The sequence below is a fragment of the Panthera uncia genome, chromosome B4 (genome assembly GCF_023721935.1).
Source record: "Panthera uncia isolate 11264 chromosome B4, Puncia_PCG_1.0, whole genome shotgun sequence".
NCBI lineage: Eukaryota > Metazoa > Chordata > Mammalia > Carnivora > Felidae > Panthera > Panthera uncia.
Window position 1 is genome coordinate 106,613,114 of NC_064809.1, and position 9,257 is coordinate 106,622,370.

Below are 9,257 nucleotides of genomic sequence, written 5' to 3' on the forward strand. Positions count from 1 at the left end.
ATTTTACTTCCATCATTTTATTTTAGTCTACTTCAGTGTATTCACTTTTCCAAATTTTCAAATTTTCAAATGATTTCCTTTTTTTTCTTTTTCTTTTTTCTCTTTTCCGTTTCTTTTCTTTTTCATGAATGCAGAAAGAGAAAAACTTCATTTTTACTTTCAATTTCCATTAATATATTTTCTTTAATTTTTACTATATTTTTTTAATTTTCTTTTTACTATATTTTTAAATTTTTTACTGTATTTTTACTATATTTTTTAATTTTCACTATATATTTTAATTTTTTACTATATTTTCAAATTCGATTTTTCTTCCATCATTTTATTTGAGTCTACAAGTGTTTTCACTTTTCAAATTTCCAGATGATTTCCTTTTATTTTTTCCTTGTCTTTTTCGTTTTTTTCTTGTTCTTGAATACCAAAGGGGAAAAATTAATTGTTATTTTCAATTTTTATTAAAAATATGTTTCTTTAGCTTATTTCTACTATACTCTTTACTTTTGTGTATATTTCCTCAAATTCTGTTTTACTCCCATCATCTCATTTTAGTCTACATTAGTGTATTCATTTTTTTCAAATTCTCAAACAATTGCCTTTTTTTTTCTTTTATTCCACATTTTCTTTTCTCTAATCTGTCAAACCACTTTCAACACCCAGACCAAAATACACCTAGGGTCTAGCATCATTTATTCGATTTTTGTGTGTGTGTTTTTTTAATTTTTTAATTTTAATATTTTTTTAACTTTAATATTTCTACCTCATTAATTCCTTTTCTCCCTTCAAAATGACAAAACGAAGAAATTCACCCCAAAAGAAAGAGCACGAAGAAATGACAGCCAGGGATTTAACCAACACAGATACAAGCAAGATGTCTGAACCATAATTTAAAATCACAATAATAAGAATATGAGCTGGAGTCGAAAATAGATTTGAATCCCGTTCTGCAGAGATAAAAGAAGTGAAAACTAGTCAGAATGAAATTAAAAATGCTATAACTGAGTTGCAATCATGGAAGGATGCTGCGGTGGCAAGGATGGATGAGGCAGAACAGAGAATCAGTGATATAGAGGACAAACTTATAGAGAATAATGAAGCAGAAAAAATGAGATGAAGGCAATAGAGCACGATTTAAGAATTAGAGAAGTCAGTGACACATTAAAAAGGAACAACATCAGAATCATAGGAGTCCCAGAAGAGGAAGAGAGAGAAATAGCAGAAAACTTTCCTAACTTGGGGAAAGACACAGACATCAAAATCCAGGAAGCACAGAGAACCCCCATTAGATTCAATAAAAACAGACCATCAACAAGGCATATCATAGTCAAATTCACAAAATATTCAGGCAAGGAGAGAATCATGAAAGCAGCAAGGGAAAAACATTCCTAACCTACAAGGGAAGACAGATTAGGCTTGCAGAAGACCTATCCACAGATACTTGGCAGGCCAGAAGGGAGTGGCAGGATATATTCAATGTGCTGAATCAGAAAAATATACAGCCAAAAATTCTTTATACAGCAAGACCGTCATTCAAAATAGAAGGAGAGATTAAAAGTTTCCCAGACAAACAAAAATTCAAAGTGTTTGTGACCACTAACCCAGCCCTGCAAGAAATTTTAAAGAGGACTGTCTGAGGGGAGAAAAGATGAATATATATACCAAAAGCAACAAAGACTAGAAAGGACGAGACAACACCACCAGAAACTCCAACTCTACAAGCATCATGACAATAAATTCATATCTTTCAGTACTCACTCTAAATGTCAATGGACTCAATGCTCCAATCAAAGGACATAGGGTAACAGAATGGATAAGAAAACAAGACACATCTATATGCTGTTTACAAGAGACCCACTTAAGACCTAAAGACACCTTCATATTAAATATAAGGGGATGGAGAACAATCTATCATGCTAATAGTCAAGAAAAGAAAGCCGGAGTAGCCATACTTATATCAGACAATCTAGAATTTAAAATAAAGACTGTACCAGTGATGAAAAAGGGCATTATATCATAATTGTAAACATTTTTGCATCAAATGTGGCAAAACCCAAATATATAAATCAAATAATCACAAATATAAAGAAACTCATCGATAGTATTACCATAATAGTAGGAGACTTCAACACCCCACTCAGCAATGGACACATCATCTAATCAAAAAATCAACAAGGAAACAATGGCTTTGAATGACACACTGGACCAGATGGACTTAACAGATATATTCAGAACATTTCATGCTAAAGCAACAGAATATACATTCTTCTCCAGCGCACATGGAATGTTCTCCAGAATAGACCATATACTAGGACACAAATCAGCCCTCAACAAATACAAAAAGATCAAGATCATACCGAACATATTTTCAGACCACAACACTATGAAACTCAAAATCAACCACAAGAAAAAATTTGAAAAGGTAACAAATACCTGGAAACTGAAGAACATCCTACTAAAAAATGAATGGGCTAACCAAGAAGTTAAAGAGGAAATTAAAAAGTATATGGAAGTCAATGAAAATGATAACACCACAACCCAAAACCTCTGGGACAAAGGAAAGGCGTTCATAAGAGGAAAGTATATAGCAATGTAGGCCTTCCTAAAGAAGGAAGAAAGGTCTCAGATACACAACCTAACCTTAAGTCTTAAGGAGCTGGAAAAAGAACAGCAAATAAAACCCAATACCAGCAGAAGACAGGAAATAATAAAGATTAGAGCAGAAATCAATGCTATGGAAACAAAACAAAACAAAAACCAGTAGAACAGAATAATGAAACCAGAAGCTTGTTCTTTGAAAGAATTAACAAAACTGATAAACCACTACTCAGTTTGACCAAAAAGAAAAAGGAAAAGACGCAAATAAACAAAATCAAGAATGAAAGAGGAGAGATCACAACCAACACAGCCAAAATACAAACAATAATAAGAGAATATTATGAGCAATTATAAGCCAATAAAATGGACAATATGGAAGAAATGGACAAATTCCTAGAAACATACACTACCAAAACTGAAACAGGAAGAAATAGAAAATTTGAACAGACCCATACCCAGTAAGGAAATCGAATTAGTAATCAAAAATCTGCCAGAAAACAAGAGTCCAGGGCCAGATGGCTTTCCAGGGGAATTCTAACAAACATTTAAGGAAGAGTTAACACCTATTCTCTTGAAGGTGTTCCAATAAATAGAAATGGAAGGAAAACTTCCAAACTCTATGAAGCCAGCATGAAGCCAGCATTATCTTGATTCCAAAACCAGACAGAGATACCACTAAAAAGGAGAACTATAGACCAATTACCCTGATGAACATGGATGCAAAATTCCTCAACAAGATATTAGCCAACTGGATCCAACAATACATTAAAAAATTTTATTCACCACAACCAAGTGAGTTTTTTTCCTGGGTTGCAGGGCTGGTTCAATATCTGCAAAACAATTAACGTGATTCATCACATCGATAAAAGAAAGGACACAACCATATGTTCCTCTCAATAGATGCAGAGAAAGCATTAGACAAAATAAAGCATCCTTTCTTAATAAAAACCCTCAAGAAAGTAGGGATAGAAGGAGCATACCTTGAGATCATAAAAGCCAAAAATAAATGAGCCGATGCTAATATCATTTTCCCACTGAGGAAAAACTGAGAGCTTTCCCCATAAGGTCAGGAACAAGACAGGGATGTCCACTTTCACCACTGTTATTCAACATAGTATTGGATGTCTTAGCCTCAGCAATCAGACAACAAAAGAAATAAAATGCATCCGAATAAGCCAGGACGAGGTCAAACTTTCACTCTGCACAGATGACATGATACTCTATATGGAAAACCCAAAAGATTCCAACAAAAAACTGCTAGAATTGATGCATGAATTCAGCAAAGTTGCAGGATATAAAATCAACACACAGAAATCGGTTGCATTCCTACACACCAACAATGAGGTGACAGAAAGAGAAATAAAGGAATTGATCCCATTTACAGTTGCACCAAAAACCATAAAATATCTAGGAATAAATCTAACCAAAGAGGTGAAAAATCTATACACTGAAAACTACAGAAAGTTTATGAAAGAAATTGAAAAAGACACAAAAAATTGAAAAAGATTCCATGCACCTGGAAAGGAAGAACAAATATTGGTAAAATGTCAATACTACCCAAAGCAATCCACATATTCAATGCAATCCCTATCAAAACAACACCAGCATTCTTCACAGAGCTAGAAAAAATAATCCTAAAATTTGTATGGAACCAGAAAAGATCAATAGCCAAAGCAATCTGGAAAAAGAAAACCAAAGCAGGAGGCATCACAATCCCAGACTTGAAGCTATACTACAAAGCTGTAATCATCAAGACAGTATGGTACTGGCACAAGAACAGACACTCAGATCAATGGAACAGAATACAGAACCCAGAAATGGACCCACAAACGTATGGCTAACTAATCTTTGACAAAGCAGGAAAGAATATCCAATGGAATAAAGACAGTCTCTTTAGCAAGTGGTGCTAGGAAAACTGGACAGCAACATGCAGAAGAATGAACCTGGACCACTTTCTTACACCATACACAAAAATAAATTCAAAATGGATCAAAGACCTAAATGTAAGACAGGAAGCCATCAAAATCCTCGAGGAGAAAGCAGGCAAAAAACTCTTTGACTTTGGCCACAGCAACTTCTCACTCAACACATCCAGAGTCAAGAGAAAGAAAAGCAAAAATGAACTATTGGGACCTCATCAAAATAAAAAGCTTCTGCACAGCAAAGGAAACAATCAGCAAAATTAAAAGGCAACCAACAGAATGGGAGAAGATATTTGCCAGTGACTTATCAGATAAGGGTTAGTATCCCAATCTACAAAGAAGTTATCAAACTCAACACCCAGAAAACAAATAATCCAGTGAAGAAATGGAAAAAAAGACATGAATAGACACTTCTCCAAAGAAGACATCCAGATGGCTAGCTGACACATGAAAAAATGCTCCACATCACTCATCATCAGGGAAACACAAATCAAAACCACAATGAGATACCACCTTACACTTGTCAGAATAGCTAACATTAACAACTCAGGCAACAACAGATGTTGGCAGGGATGTGGAGAAAAAGGAGCTTTTTTGCATTGTTGGTGGGAATGCAAGCTGGTGCAGCCACTCTGGAAAACAGTATGGAGGTTCCTCAAAAAATTAAAAATAGAACTACCCTACGACCCAGGAATTACACTACTATGCATTTATCCAACGGATGTAGGTGTGCTGTTTTGAAGGGACACATGCACCCCTATGTTTATAGCAGCACTATCAACAATAGCCAAAGTATGGAAATGGCCCAAATGTCCATTAATGGATGAGTGGATAAAGAAGATGTGGTATACATATAAAAAGGAGTATTACTTGGCAATCATAAAGAATGAAATCTTGCCATTTGCAACTACGTGGATGGAACTGGAGTGTATTATGCTAAGTGAAATTAGTCATAGAAAGACAAAAATCATATGTCTTCACTCATATGAGGACTTTAAAAGACAAAACAGATGAACATAAAGGAAGGAAAACAAAAATATATAAACATATATTACATATTACAAAAATATAAAACATAAAAACCGGGAGGGGGACAAAACAGAAGAGACTCATAAATATGGAGAAGAAACTGAGGATTACTGGAGGGGTTGTGGGAGGGGGGATGGGCTAAATGGGTAAGGGGCAGTAAGTAATCTACTCCTGAAATCATTGTTGCACTATATGCTAACTAATTTGGATGTAATTTTTTTTAAAAATTAAAAATAAAATTAAAAAAATTAATTGACATATATGTTATATCATTAAAACAAAAATCAAAATGATCATACTATGAAAATGTCAGAAATAAAAGTGTTAACCTTCTAAAAGAGAACAGAACAAAATCTTTGTGACTTTGATTTAGAAAAAAATTATCCAATAAGATATAAAAAAGTCAGCCTGGAAATAAAAATAATAATGATAATAATAATAGGTTTTAACCAAGATTTAAAACCTTCAGCCTTTCAGTAAAATAAAAGACAAACTACAGACTCTGTGAAAATATTCAAATGGTTTTTTAAAAATACATCCCAGATAAAGGACTTGTATACAAAACACATAAAGAAGTTTCAAAACTCATCAATAAGAAAACAAGAAACTCGATTTAAAATGGCCAGACAATTTGAATATTCACTTCATAATAAAAGATATAAGGCTGGCAAATATGCACATAAAATGAAGGCAAATATCACTAGTCATCAGAGAAGGTCAAATTAAAGTTGCAATAACATATCCCAACACATCTCTAGAATAGTTAAGACCAAATGAGCAATACAACCATGTGCTTACAAGAACGGTGAGTAACAGTAATTCCTGTCTTGCTGTCGATATGCAAAATGATACAGATACCAACTTCTGAGCACAGAGGGTCAGTACATTGTAAGTCTAGTTATTATAGAATCTAGCCATCCCACTTCTAGGTACTTTTCTATGCCTGCACCTGAACATATATCAGTGTTTACAGGGGCATTATTTTATAACACCACATCCACTAGAGGAAGAAAATTGCACTTCTATTCATTCTATGGAAAACTCCTTAGTCATAAAAAAGGAACAAAATGTAAATACAGCAACAACATGGATAAATATCAAAAATATTATGGTAAGTAAAAAAAAAATTCAAATGCTTAATTAAATGTTACACATTGGATCGTTCCATTTATATGAAATTTGAGAAAGGTCAAAATTATACCATGTAGATTATTCATTGAGCTTTCAGGCGAAAGTGGATAGTTTAGGTTGCTGGGATTGCCATAATGAGGTACCACAGACTGGGACTCTTAAGCAACAGCAATGTATTTTCTAACAGGTTTGGAAGGTAGGACAGTGGTGAGATCAAGGCATTGTCACTAGAATCAATTTCTGAGTCCTCTCTTCTTGGCTTGTTAGATATCTGCCTTCTCCCTTTTCATCACATGGTCTTTCCTCTCTCTGTTTCTCTGTGCTCATCCCATCTGGCATCCTCCTTAAGGACACCAGACATATCTGATTAGGGCCTATAAAATAGGGTGCATTTTAACCTAATTACCCCTTCAAAGGTTCTATCTCCAATACTATCACATTCTGAGGTATTGGGATTTAAGACTTCATCATTCAATGCATGAATTGGGGGGGAGGTGCAATTCAGCTCATCAGAGTGGGGTATCAATTTCAAAGGGATTGGGGAAGACTTTTTAGGGAGATAATACCTCTCAAGCATTTTTCTATGGAGAGGATTTAATTGGATACAATGATCAGAATCAAACTCTACAATTAAAAAAGTGAATTTTGGGGCACCTGGGTGGCTCAGTCAGTTAAGAAAATGTATTCAGCTCAGGTCATGATCTCATGGTTCCTGGGTTTGAGCCCCCTCTTGGGCTCTGAGCTGACAGCTCAGAGCATGGAGCTTGCTTCAGATTCTGTGTCTCCCTCTCTGCCCCTCCCCAGTATGTGCGCTCTCGCTCTCTCTCACTCTTGCTCTTGCTCTCTCTCTGTCTCTCAAAAACAAATAAGTAAATATTTAAAAGTTAATATTTATTTATGTATGTACCTCTGAAAGCTAAAAAAATCTAGATATCAAACTCTAAAGTTGCACCACTTTGGGTTAAACTGTTTTATCTATCAAGATAAAGATATTTCTGAGAAAAAATTTAAATTAAATTATGGTATATTGTTTTGGTGTGAATCCCAGCTCTTCTCCCTATGTAGTCTTAGACAAGTTACTTAATCTCTCAATTCCCCGTTTTCCTGCCTATGAAATGGGGACAATAATAGCATCTATCCAATTGGGCTGGAACTTAATATGAACTAAAAATAAATAGTAGTCATAATTTAAAAAATTAAAATAAATGGGGTACCTGGGTGGTTCAGTCTGTTAAGTGTCCAATTCTTGGTTTCAGCCCAGGTCATGATCTCTCAGATTTGTGAGATCGAGCCCGATGTTGAGCTTTATGCTGACAACACGGAGCCTGCTTGGGATTATCTCTCCCTTCCTCTCTTTCTGTTCCTCCCCTGCTTGCTCTCTCTCTCAAAATAAATAAACTTTTTTTTAATGTTTGTTTATTTTTGAGACAGAGAGAGACAGAGGGTCAGAGAGAGAGGGAGACACAGAATCTGAAACAGTTTCCAGGCTTTGAGCTGTCAGCCAAGAGCCCGATGCAGGGTTTGAACTCACGGACTGCAAGATCATGACCTGAGCCAAAGTCGGATGCTTAACCGACTGAGCCACCCAGGCGCCCCAAAATAAATAAACTTTTAAAAAATAAAAATAAGCTATCATAATTAAAATAAAAATTATGGTGTTTACACTAACATGCCATGCTTATTGTGTATATACTTTTTTCCTCCTCTCTCTCCAAAGTTTACTATAGCACCAATCATTCTAATTTTATCGGCTCACTCTATGAAAATTTATCGGTGTTCATTGACAGTGAATAGGATCCTCTTGGTCAACCCAGCACTTCAACATACAGCTACCTGGCAATATACATGGCAGTTCATTGGCTTGGAAGAATCTTGGGTATGTTTAGGTAAGACTGATATTTCTCTCATTTACCCCCCAATTTTCTGACACTTAAAAAATGTATAATGTAGAACACTTCCTCTTAAGACAAAATAGTTGTAACTTCATTAAAATGAAAATAGCACGTAACTCAAGGAATTCAAGGGAGAGGATTCTGAATCTCAGCACATCTGGTCAAAGAATTAAAATAAAAATGATTTAAAACTTCAATTAGATTCAATTAGAGCTGCTCTTTTTTTTTTTTTTTTTTTGGTGGAGAGGCTACTTACTTTTTGTTTTCTAGCAAGTATATAACAATATTTAAAAAGATGTTATATTTTGTTCTAAGACCAATGCCTATATATATGTTCTCTTTCAAATATATCACATTATCCTCTCTTTTGACAAGAAAAAAGGAAAGAAAGGGAAGGGAGGATGAAAGTCACAAAGGAAAAAGCCAGTTGAATTTTAGTAAATATTAATCCTGTTTTAATATTCCAAAAGGAAATGCTACTTTTAATATGGATGAGACCTTCTTAAGTCTTTTATATTTTTCTAGTGTATAGATCTTTTGGGCAAAGATTCTATATTGAACGAGAGAAATCAATTAAAAGCAAATCAAACTTACATTTATCAGAAAGCATTAGACTTCTTCCATTTTGGGTTACCACCAAGTCATTTTTGTATTTAGTTCCTATCACAACACATAAAAGTGAGGCACTTAG